Source organism: Onychostruthus taczanowskii, unplaced genomic scaffold (assembly GCF_017590055.1).
Source record: "Onychostruthus taczanowskii isolate IOZ18803 unplaced genomic scaffold, ASM1759005v1 scaffold4, whole genome shotgun sequence".
Taxonomy (NCBI): domain Eukaryota; kingdom Metazoa; phylum Chordata; class Aves; order Passeriformes; family Passeridae; genus Onychostruthus; species Onychostruthus taczanowskii.
The window spans coordinates 17,548,733-17,562,174 of NW_024501459.1; positions in this window are offsets into that span (position 1 = coordinate 17,548,733).

A 13,442-nucleotide genomic window follows, 5' to 3' on the forward strand; every position below is an offset into this window, starting at 1 on the left:
GCTTAAATTCTTCCCAGCAGCAGAGAAGATGTGTTTAGTCAAAAATAAAGATAAAACAAAACAAAAACCCCCTTCATACCTCTAAATAGAAATTATTTCTCAGCAGAAAAATAAACATTTAACTAGCCATTCTCCTCTTGATACCTATCAAAACCACCAGAGGCTTTGATGTTTTGTGTGTAGTGGTGCAGCCTTCTCCCTGGAGCAAGTGTGTTGCACATTTCCCTGTACCTGCTAATGTCAAACACAGCCAAAACTGTTTCTTGTCTCTAAGCTATCTGATGCACCTAATAGCACTCAAATAGAAGTTACTTTTTATCCATGCTTGAATTTTGTACACCCTGTTATTGCAACAACAGTGCATTACTCCTTCAGTAATCCCAGTACAGGGGGTGATACACTGTTCTGAGAGATGTTATTACAAATATGTGATAATCTTCTTTCTAATCAGCCATGGCTGCCTATTTTATTTCATTGCTGCTATGTTGGCACTGCAGATAGTAGAAATTGTCACTGTTCCAAAGAATTTAAGCACATAATTTATGCTAAATACAATATTTTGATAAACTTGTAAAACTTGTACCATATTCCAAGTTGAATCTAATAATTGGGCACATCCTGTCTTTGATCACTTTTACTGTGAGGATGCTGTAAAAGTTACGTTTGTGTGATGTCAGTACATTGAGCATGCCTCAATATGGCTTCTAGTGAAATTATGATTTTATTCTGATGCTGTTTTGATTTCGTCCTACAGTCTGAAGAATTAGTTCTTAGGGATTTCATTATAGTGAAATTCTGACTAATTTTATATCTTCAGTTTAAAGTTGTAACACAGGGCATTGTCCCTCTAATTTGGGATCTAAACATACAGGGCAGGAGACATTCCATGATAAAGGGAAATTTAAATAAATTATTCCTTACTGAGTTCTACTCAGTGATAACTGCTTTTACGTTGACTTGAGGGTATTTTCTGTAAAGGTAAGAATAAATATTTTTGTGAAATTTTGTTTAACATGACATATAGATAGGAAACAGAAAATGTCTAAGTAATATATCAGTAAGAAGTGTCCCACTCCTTCTCCATTTCAAGGAGCTGCTCTTGTGATAAATGGAGCAGCAGGGTCAAGGGGAGAGGGCTGAGGCTGGCACCAGAGACTGAGAGGATCAAGAGCTGCTGAACCTTGGTAACCCTGTGATGGGCACTGCACTAGGAGACTGCTAAGTCCTGCCTCCTCTGCCTTTGTAAAAGGAGAACCTCTTCTGCACTTTTCTAGATAGCCTTTAGACACTTTTTAAAGACCACAGTCACCTTTTCTACAGTGAAATCACTAATTATGTGCATTTCCAGTTTCATTAAACAAATCTTTGCTGCTTGCAAAGGTCACAGTTGCCTCTTGATGAGGAAAATGTGGAAAATTACCCTCATTCATTCACACTCAGTAAAACTAACGAGCAGAACAATATGTTAACACAGACTTATTTCATCTGGACTGCCCAAACTGTGGTGCAGTGTAATGTGTATGCTAATGAACAGTAACTTACAGCTGATGAAATTCAAGAAATGGGCCATTTTTCTGATTTATGTACAGGTACCATCCATGGGTCCCATTACTGATTGGTGGCATGCACTGGCAGTACAAATGCTGGGCATGCCAGTTAAGCTGATTCTATCATAATATAAACTTAATAAATTGACACAAAAATGTTGTACCAGTGTGCCTGTAATAAAACACAAAATAAGGTACTTTTCAAAGGAAGTAGTGTGGTGAAATGATATCAAAGCATGGCTACAAACCCCTCAGTGCTGAGAGCTGGGCTTGAGGTTTAAACTGAATTGTAATGGACAATCTTTTTCCCTCCATGAATTAAATTAAAATTATTCAGATCATTTATATATGCTGAATACCTTCTTCTGTGATCTTTGAAGAACTTTAGAAAGACAGGTAGTAGCTATTTTTCACTGGGCAGGAGTTGGAGCTGCCCAACATTGCTGTGAGCTCAGAATTTCTTGACTCATAAATTCTTCAAAGACAACAGTAAATAATTTGTAATTATTTGCTCAACTTCGTGCATTAAGAGAGTTAAGTAATTCCACATAGAACAGTTGTAAGCACTAATATTTGGGTAAAATATACATAAGGAAAAGGTCTTTGATAATTCTAGGCTGCCAAAGATGATGTTAGCATCCTGCTTACCTTTCTCATCTTCAAAAATAGCTCTGTAAATCTGATAAGGTAACTCTAAGACATATCTAAAGATCACAAGAAACTTTTTCATAGGGAAGCCTTTAAATATAGAAGTTATGGGACAGGAATATATAGAAAAAAAGACTAAATCCCAGTGCAATGCACAAACTTGGAATAGTTATAATGACAAAAAAAAATCTTACTAACTTTTAGATGCCAGAAAGCTTTTCTAGGTAAATTTTTTTCTGAAGGAGTTAGAAAGCAGAAGCCTCAGACAGCAGCAAGTATTACACAGCTGTTTATATGATTCCCATATCTGTGAGAGCCCACCTGAACAGTTTTCAAAATGAAACAAAGCTGATGTACATTTAGGTTGTAATTCAGCATGTTTGTATCAGACTTGCCATGAGTATCATCAGGAAGCAATATGGAGATATTTGCAATATTTACTTTCTGGATGCCCAGAATTTTAAAATACAATTCAAAAACTTACAAGAAATGGTCAGTTCTGGGTTGATTTCTTCACTTATTTTCAACAGCAATGGCAAAAGCTTAAAAACAATGAAACTATACCTAGGATTTCCACTGAAAGGTTTCAATTATCTGTCCATGCTGCACAGATTCACACATATTGTTCTAACATGCCAGAAAAATCACAATTTTTGGAAATGAACTTATCTGTCAGGTTCACTGAAGTTTTAAATCAATTACCATGGAGACAGTTTAGAAGAATAAAAGAACAGCTTTCCTATTGCATAAAAAGATTAAGTAATCATAGGAAGGTTGCCATAAACATTATTGTAGACTGGTGAGTCCCTTAGGTAGACAATCTCTCAGGAATGTCTATTTTAAAATTGTATCAATGAAAAATTATTTGTTGGAAAGTGGCTCCCAGCTGATTAGTCTGAAGACAGAATAAGTAAATCTAGAAGACCACAAAGTAACTTCTGATGATTCATGGGTGGTTTAGCACCTGAGATTTCTGTAGCAGAAATCTTCCAACAAGAACTAACTGAATAATAGATATTGTGAAAAGATTGCTCTCATTCGAGAGCAAAATGCTTTTAAAGCTATTATCTGACAATCTTTCATTTTACTTTCAAATTTATAAACATCTTCTATTTCTGTTCTGATTGTAAACACATACATGAAAATAAAAAATCTAAGAGAAGTCTAAAAATCAGAAAGGCATTTCAGCTGTAATTAACATTGGAAAGAACATGGAATACCTTAAGAATACCAAAAATTCTCAAATGGGTTCTCAGATAGTGTAGGAGGCAACACCATGGAAGTGACAGGTCTTCTCTAAAGCTTGGAGGTGGGGGACCATAATCTCTCTTCAGATGTGATGACTAAAGAAATCTCTCATTGCAGGCACCTCATATTTTATGGAAATGTTTTAGATGGAATTGTGCCCAAAGGTTTTCAAGATCAGCTGAGTGAGGAGCCAACAAATTCATTCAGAGATTAAGAGATGCAAATCTATTTTCTATCTCTGTTCCTGATGTTACCTCAGCACAGCAAGCAGAGGCTCTAGGGGTCCTCTCTGTTACACTTATTAATGAGAAAAAAAAGAAAGAGGGTGTTTATATTATTGCAAAGGTGTCCCCCCTCACAAAGTATTACCTACATATTACTGCAGAACTGCCAAATCACAGGATCACATAATGGGCATGGTTGGAAAGGAACACAGTGGGTTTTTGCAGATTTGGGCTTTCCAGAAACATCAAATTTGACCCCTGGAAATATGATTTATTGGGAGAAAACAGGCATAAAAATTGATTTCTGAAATTATCTGCACCAAAAAAAAGCATAAATATTTTTTGATATATACAATAAATTGGAAATGTCATTATTCAAAGAACCACTATAAATTGCTAAATACAGGTGCAAACTTTTATAATAACCAAACTTTAGTTTAAATTACATTTAGATGCATTCAATGAAACTGTGAAATATAGAGATATATGGTTTCAAAAATAATTAAACAAATTAAAGGAACAAAAATCAGCAAAGAGTGTTAAATACAGAAGGCAACCTCTCTCACACAGCCCTTCAGCCAACTGCTGGGTGGGATTTTTCAGGGAGTATCTCAAGCATGTACCCTGCTCAAAGACTGTTCCCATAATCAATGTCTGAGACAGGCCAGTGGGCTTGAGAGTGGATCTGAATTAAAACTTTAAATTCAGTTCTGCAGCTGTCAATCTTACTTTGTCTTTTCCACACTTCAGAAGTAATGTGGTGCTGCCATCAACTGGAGAAGAAAAGGGTCTTTTTGAGTAGAAACTGTTGTGTCACTGTGTATTTGAGTCTCAGTTTGAGGGGGAGTTGTGCCTACACCTGGAAATTCAGAAGGCTTTTTGTCCATCAACAAAGTTTGCTTGCATGGTTTACATTTATAAACACGGAAAATTCAACCTGCTTCCTTCCTGAATAAAGTCTGAACCCTCCCTCATGTATTTCTGACTTAGCAAGCAAAGCCTGACCTTTTGGGGTTTTTTTCATGTAATCCTTAGGACTATCAGGAAGCTTCCAATTTGGAGCAGTTTGTGACTCGCTTTCTTTTGAAGGAGACACTGAACCAGCTGCAATCTCTCCAGAACTCCCTGGAGTGTGCCATGGAAACCACGGAGGAGCAGAGCCGGCAGGAGAGGTGAGCAAAGGGAAGGGCGTGAGGAGTGAGGTCACAGCAAACCTCCACAATTGCTTCACATTTCACCTGAAAATCTGATACAGGGAATAACAGGAGAAATAAGGATACACTTTTTATTCCCTATAGGAACCCACTAATAGGAGTTTTTCTGAAATTGAATCCATCTGACCCTGTGGTGGGCTGCTTGTAGGACAATCATTTCGGTACCTGCTAGGTTCCACTGACTTCTTTTTAAATCCCTGGACAGTTTAATATCAAATGTAGAAACCAAACCACTGTAATATAAAGAGCTCTGAAATTACTAAGATGACTGACTGTTTTGTTTGTTTTTTCCAGCTTTTTTTTTTTTCTCCATGCACAATGAACAATGTTAAAAGAAGAAATAGCCAGGCTTTTGGTTGTCACAGCTTCTTCCTAGAATATATGGCCATATTCTTGGTTAACATCTAGCTCTATAAACTCTCAGTCACCCGGGTAGCCTCCATCCATCCAAGGGTTTTACCTTGATCTCTGTGATGAGGGTTTGCAGAATCAAGGATCAAAATATTTTTAAAAAGTTACTTGGTTATATGGAATTTTTTTTCTCAGTATGCTATTGTTAAAGACAATAGGGAAAGCAAAATCTGTTGTATTTTATGGACAAAGAAGATCTTAAGACCTGTCTGTTGGAAATGTAATTTTTTTTTTTCTGTTAGAAATGCAATTTTCTTGTTCGTTTTGCTGTTGTGTTTGAGATCCCTGAAGTACAGGAGTAATACCTGGTTTTGTGCCAGCATCTTGACTGTAGGAATCAATCAGGTTTTGAAAGTCTGAGGGTGCACTGAGCATGCACAGTGTCTGTGCACCTCTATTCATGCCAGTTCCTCTGCAGTGATGCTACAAAACTCCTGTGAATGAAGAAACTGCGAATGATTACTTAGGCCAGGTCAGAACCACAGCATGCACAGATACTGACCTTGAGATTTGTCTCCCTCAAAGATTTAGGTTTATGCCAGTTTAACCCTGTTCTTTTTTTTTTTTTTTTATTTTAACTTGTTTAATGATCTAATCAAAACTAATGAGTAATAGTAAAAATCCAGAAAATAATTCAGTGCTCTCAACATGTATTTCTTTTTATTTAATTCAAAAGGGAACATAGAAGCCCATTTTTTGAGAACAGAGAGAGAACTCTCCCACATATTTTTCCTTAAGAAGTCTCCTGTGTTTCTGTGCAGAAAAGATTCAACAAAACCAGAAGTGCTCTCAGTTCAGTGGCCAGGAAAACGCTTAGCTCGAAGGCTTCAGAGGAACAACAGCCTGTCATCAAATAACCCTTCTTCTAGCACAGGTATGTATGGTATTTCACATTTTAAACATATAGACATATATACAGAAAAATACAGACAAATCTTCCTCTCAAAAATTTAATTTAGACATGTAACTAACTCAGATACTTTACTGCCAGAAGACAATTACAATTTAATATAGAAGATATTAACTGAAAACTGAGGAAAAGTAATGCATATCCATAGATCTGAAATTATAAAGGATAAAAACTTCATTGTGGGCCAAACTGTGTGTTTGGGGTTGATTCAACAGTTTTTAGGTAATCTGTATGGCCTGCAGATATGAATGAAAAGGTGAAGGCTGTAACTTTGTGCAACCAAGTTCTCTGCCATGACTCACATCTCAGCTGAGGGGAATAAATAATAAACAGAAAGGGAAAATACAAAACCTTAAAGAAAATAATATTTCATTTAAGATAATACAAAATAAAGTCTGCAGCAGCATTTCTGCTTTGGAAAATGATAGAATACTTTGGTAAATGGGATTCATTAGAAGCAGTGACGTTAAGCACGAGGCTGCAGTGAAGACATCTCTGTGCTTAGTTACATGTCCCAGAGTCACGGCATGAAGATGACTGAAACAATAAAATATGCAGTGTGTCTAGCTCACTTTTTGACCAGTCACTGCTTGCAGCCACGTGCTGACTTCTTCCTTTTAAACCCTCTGCTGAGGACCTTTCTGTCCCTCACATTCATGATTCACTCCCTGCCACTCACCAAATGATGCTGTTCTTTGAGAGCAGTGATGCAGGATGACGTTTGGTCTCTTGTGAATTGGTGTTCCTAACAAGGAAGGTCACAGAGCCTTATAGCTGCATTCCTAATTTAGAAGGAGCCCAAACAAATTCAAGCTCTACCAAATCCACTTACTGTATTGGTGTAATCCTAAAGAGCTAACATTTTCCTCCACAGCTCTACTAATAGCTGACAGCTGTCTACTTTCCTACACAAGGTTTGTGTTTGTCTTGGCACTTGGTCTTCCTGCTTACTGCCAGCTGCCCACATGCACAGCAACACTGTCGTGTGTATATGCACCCAAGGCTCAGGCCAGCATTCCTTCAGCCTGTGTACCTGTTCAGGCAAAGCCACACCCTGCCTCCTCTACCACAGCTGGTATGTTCTCAGCATTAGGACTTTTTCTTTGGTCAAAATATATGCAAGTGCCTAAAAGTGCAAAAAAAGTGCAAAAAATTTTGACTTGCACGCAATTCAAGTCAAAATATATTCAAGTGCACAAAAGCTCTCAGCTGGGAAATGAGAAGGTTGATGAATGTGGATAACAAGAGCATTTATTGAAAAATCTTCAATTTCTGATAAATAAGCTTCCTCTCTCCTTAAAGCAATCACTTATGTACATATTTACCTGGTGGGTGATGTCAGGAACTTCTTTAATAATGCACATATTTGTTTCCTTGAGTATTTGTCCTTTTCATTTGGCAGACAGTTTTCGCGAGACCTTAGCAAAGCAAAACTTTCCAGAGACATTAGAGGGACTCATAGAATCATAGAATATCCTGAGTTGGAAGAGACTCATAAGGATCATCAAAGTCCAACTCCTAGCCCTGTACAGTGCCATCCCCGAGAATCACATCATGTGCCTGAGAGCATTGTCCAAATGCTTCTTGAACCCTTGGTGCTGTGACCACTTCCCTGGGGAGCCTGTTCCAGTGCCCAGCCACCCTCTGGGTGAAGAATTTTTTCCCAACATCCAACCTAAACCTCCTCGACAGAGCTTGATGCCATTCCCTTGGGTCCTGTCACTTCTCACTCTCACCAAAGAGAAGAGATGGGTACCCATCTCTCCTCTTCCCACCACACCATCTTCATAGCCCTGATGCTTGTGCCTGTCTAGGACAGTGCTGTCTAGCTCCACCCTTGCTATATGACATCAGATTGGGTTGGATGGGGCACTGAGCAATCTGATCTAGTGGAAGGTTCCCTGCCCATGGCAGGGGAGTTGAAATTCAACTATCTTTGTAGTCCCTTCCAACACAAACCATTCTATGATTCTATGATCAGGTCACTACACAGAGAGGAATATACCTGCAGTGGAGATGGAGAACTCTCTTCCATTACCAGCATGATTTCAAAAGCACTGGCATTAATCTAGAATGTAATTTTCATTCTGTATTGAGTTTCTATTGTATCTTAAGCAGAAATAAAATAATTCATAGAGTCAAATCATGCTTTCCTTTAGTTTCACCCAAATGAACATTGAACTAGTTGCAGCACAATCTTTCAAAAAGCCAAAAAATTTGCAGGGTAATTTTTTTTTTTTTATAAAGTACAGGAATACACTGTCTACCAACAACTTAGCAACATTTTACAAATGTTTATCTTTTATCTTTTTCAAAGGTTGGATTGAGGAAGACAGCCAATGGGTGATCCAGATAAACAGACTCCAGAAGCTAATTGATAGACTGGAAAAGAAGGTGTGCGGGCTTTTTCACCTGTTTCTTCTTTCACTTCCAGTAAAGCAATCCTTAAACCACAAATGTTTTCAATGCCCTAGTTGCAACATTATCTAAGAGAGCTAACACTCATTAAATGCCTACATTTTTCTTCCACCTTCCTCTTTCCTATTCATGACATTGTTTTTCCATGCTTCCCTTTTCCTCTCCCATCACCACAGATTGAACTTTTCATAAAGATGTAAAAAATGGGATTATTCTATGACTGGAGGATGTTAATGTATTCAGTAGTGTTTGTTTGGGGGAGCATGCTACAACCTTCCCCTTTTAGAATCTGATATTTTTCTCTTTCTCTCTATACTTTCCCATGAAATCTTGATAGAAAATTTTGTTTCCTCCTTTCCCATCAGAGAATATTAATTTATAAAGATTAAACTGCTTTCCTTGTCAGTACAGTTCAACCAAAATCTGATGCAAATATTTTTGGGAGCTGGCTGCAGCAGCCCCTAGAGCCCAAAAACCACCTGTGGTTCCCACACCAAAGCAGATTCCTCCAGGAGTCTGACAAATCACCCATCTGATCAACAATGCCAGGGCTTCCCAGTGCTTGTAAAATCCTGAGCCACATCTGTCAGTACAGAAAATTCTTTTTCATTATTACTCAGTTCTTTTTTTTTCTTTTTTTTGAGAAGAACAGCAGAGGAAAAAGTAAGGTTATAAATTCCTGAGTTGTTCTCTGCATTAAATGTCCCTACTTAAGGACAGACAATTTCAGACACATACTAGGGGAGTGGCTGAATTGAGTGAATTCCTCCTTGTCCACTAGAAGTGAGGTTTTGGGTTGAAGTGCTCTCAGAACCAGGAGTGGCTCCAGTCCCAGTGCAGCTGATGCTGTTCCTCCCCACAGGTCAGTGCTCACCAGCAGTGAGACTTTGCCTGTACTCCACAGACATTGGCATGGGTCTCTTCACCAGCATCCACAGGGACACGAAACAGTCTGATGCTGTGCTTTGTTTCTAGCTGATTGGATATTCTCCGTGAATATTGTCATTTAGTATTTGTGGCTGGACCCATAACCCTTACTCAGGCACTGGCTCAGACTTTGGGTCAAGGCAGAAAAATGTCTCCTGTTACTCAACCACTAGTGCAACTTGAGTTCATCAAGTTACACACAAATAAAATAGTTAAGTAAAGGTTTTAACAAAAAAAAAAAAAAAAACAAAAAAAAACCTCAATAAATGGTGGTGACTTGGCACAGGCCTCAGCAAGAAAAGCATACTGACCTTTCTCTGCTGTTCCTCCTGCCCCTAATTATCTTTCCCCTTTGGTCCCAGTTTGGTATTTCTGTTATCTCAGCCTAATTACTGATTAGCTGCATGTGGCCACCCCTAGCACTGCTGGCCTTGCTCCAAAAGGAGCCCAGTATTCCCTTTGGTTATCCCTGCAGTCTGACAGTCTCTCGCATCACTTCTCCTTAACCAGCTGTGAAATTTGGCCATTCCTTGTGGCATTGTCCATGACTTGTGTCAGCTTCTCACTCTGCTCCTTGCTGTGCTCTGCAGCTCCCCTTGGTCTGCTCAGTGCAGTGAGCTCTGGCCAGCCACTTCCTCCTGGAGGTCATTTCTGCATCTTAGAAAGGCAATTGCACACTAGTTGACACATTAATGACATTTTACTAGCAACTTGCTCTTTTTGTGAATAGATATTAATTGGATTTTGAAATGTCAAAGTCCACCATGAAAGGTAAGTCTGGCTTTACTCCCCACTCGGCCTTGGAAACAGCAGCCGTGCCACAATTGCCACCTGACATGAACTGATGCCAAAAGAAAACATTTTAAAGAATGTTGCTTAAAAAATAAATAAACCTGGCATTCAGCAATAATGCAGTGTAGATGTTGCAGAAAGCAGCCAAACATTTTGTGGTAAATAAACTTACAACAAGGATGTTATAAAATTATCAACTTTCCTACAGACAAATGTCAGAGAACCTGAGTCTGAAAAGGAGCTCGGTGCCAAAGGGAAACAGTAGCAGGGCATAGACCTCCCATAATTACCTCCTTGTCAATATAAAACTTGATTAATAAAAGATAGCAGTTACATAGCCTAATTTTTCTAGTAGACAACCTATCTATATTCACCTTTGCCTAACTTTGCATCTGCTTGAATTTGTATCTCACAGCCATGTCTGACTGTGAGAGGCATTAAATACCAGCTGCCTGTCAGACTAAAACACCTCTTTTTGACTTTGCCCTGAAAAAGATAAGAAAGGATTGCACAGTCATGCTAAAAGGCAATTTCAGAAGCCACCACTTCTCAGCTGAGGTGAGGTAGGATTGCAAAGGCATTTTAAAGCCTCTGAGCTGCATCCATTTTTATTTCCAGGCTGTGTGGTACTGGGCTGGCAGAACTTCTGTTCTGCACTGGGCTACTTCCATTAGGCTCAAGAGCCAAGGCACCCAGGGCACGAGCCCTCTGCCCCCACAGATGGGGACACGCCCGGAGGTCACCCAGGTTGGCCGTGCAGACCCATGCTCTGCCTGCTGACACAACCCACTGAAGAACTGCCAGTTCTGATTTCTGATCCTAGAGGGGGCTAGCACGTTATGAGACAGTGTTCCTAATGGAAAGCTTCCTGGTGAAGGGTAATTTAGGGTTGTCTAAGACTTCTGCTGTGCTCTGTCAAAAGGGAATTTTGAATCAGTCTTATAATTTGTGTATTTCCACTCAAGTTCTAAATTTACATATACTGGCAAGGAAAACAATTATTTTCTTGCTACATTTGGAGAAATTTTGCAGTACTTCCTTGAGTCATTCCTTTCCTCTCTTTTCCCATATGTCTCCTGACAAAAAAATGGCAGTGAAAGTGAACTTTCACTTCAGGAATACATATTATTCCCTGTTTTTTTTATCTGAAGTGTCTGCACTGACAATAAAGCTGGCTGTCTTTCCCTTCCCACACACATTTCATGACTTTAACTACACAGCAGCTTCTGAATTCTTCACTCCTGCCTCACTCTGCCACCTGCTGCTGATGGAGGTCTCTGCTCATTTGAATTCTACCTGCACATCTCTTGTTGGCTTTTCAGCGAGTACAGCATCTGTGCTGGCAGAACAGCTGCTACCTGAGGTTAATCAATCCTCACCCACGCTGGGAGTGGAAGAAGATTTTTCCCTTTGTTGCACAAGAACTGTGTTCAGTGAGATGTGAAGAACCACTAGCAGAGTGTGTTTTGGTCCAGCTGCTTATTGCAAATCAATCTGCTTTTTTTCCTCAGGCACATGGATATTTTTCAGAATACCATAATGGCACTGGGTTAGGAGGTACTGCATGTACCTGGCAAGTAAAGAATGATTTTATGTGTGCTGCTGGTTGGTTATGTGTGCTGCTGGTGTTTGTGTGAATCACTGAGTCCTGAAGTGCACATCCAGTTTGAGTACCAGGTGTACTTACAGACACATCTCTTTGCTGCTGCCCAGCCCATTCTCACAGCAAGGGCTGAACACAGGTTCAGAAACCTGACTTGGACTGACATGCACATCTCATTCAATGCAAGAAAATAGCCCCTTGCAACCACAGATTCCCTGCAGGGAAGTTTTTCTGTGCAAAGTTTTGTACTTGCACAATAGTAGCAGATACCAAATTGCAAATTACCATTCTTGCTCATGTCCACAGTCCATGTGACAATTTGAGAGGATGTCTGTCTTTTCTCAGTTAAGTCCAACATACATTTGGGAAAAAGCAGATTTGTTAAAATGAAAAATCACCTGCCAAGCACCATAAATAAAACTTTACAAGACAGCCTAGGCTGGAATTAACCACTGAGGCATGCAAGATCTTGTAAAATTTGTGTTTGACTTAGAACTAATAAAGGGATTTAACTTCTTGAGGTAGAATAGAATCTAGTTATTGGAATAGTTTGTAAAAAATGTAAGAGTGGAATACATCTGTATTATTGACTCTTCTTACAATTTCTATTTTCTTTTCAATTGCCTCAAAGGACCTAAAGCTTGAGCCACTTGAAGAGGAAGTTTTGGAAGAAAATGCAAGATCTGTAAGTACTATTCAAGATAATGATTATGACATTTTATTTTAAACACCAGGTACCTGGTCTCTTTCATTAAAAAATAATTTTAAAAAATCTTTATTCTCACTTTTTCCAGTGATAAGAATCCATTTTAGTTAGCAGAATACACTGTGCAAAAGACAACAGAACAAAATTTAGAATATGTGGGCAAAACTTTTATATTAACTTTTTGTATTGTTTTTAAAGGATATGAGACCACACCTGGTCTCTTTCGTTAAAAAAATAATTTAAAAAAATCTTTATTCTCACTTTTTCCAGTGATAAGAATCCATTTTAGTTAGCAGAATACACTGTGCAAAAGACAACAGAACAAAATTTAGAATATGTGGGCAAAACTTTTATATTAACTTTTTGTATTGTTTTTAAAGGATAAAGTGAGCCAAAACCTTAACACACATAAGGAGAAAAATTAATAAGATTTATCAAATTTGGCAGCAATGTTTATGGGGTGGTAGCTTCTCTGCTCCAAATGCTGTATGCATGCTTTAGCCATTGTTGTACAGCCTCCCTCCCTCCCAAAACTGCTATAGGAAATCTTATGAGGTAAAATGGAAGAGTATCTCGTGCTCATTACAATCGACAAAACCAAAATTGTGACCAGAAATAAAATTACTGTTAAACAAGTTTATGTCCCAAGACTGATATACTAGCATTCCTAAATTAATGAACCTACATTCATTCATTTGAACCTAAGAAAATGCAAATCAAATATACATGAAAAATTATTTAATCACAGGAGTTGCATTAGCTTTTTTAAAATGAGATTATGCAGTATTGCTACA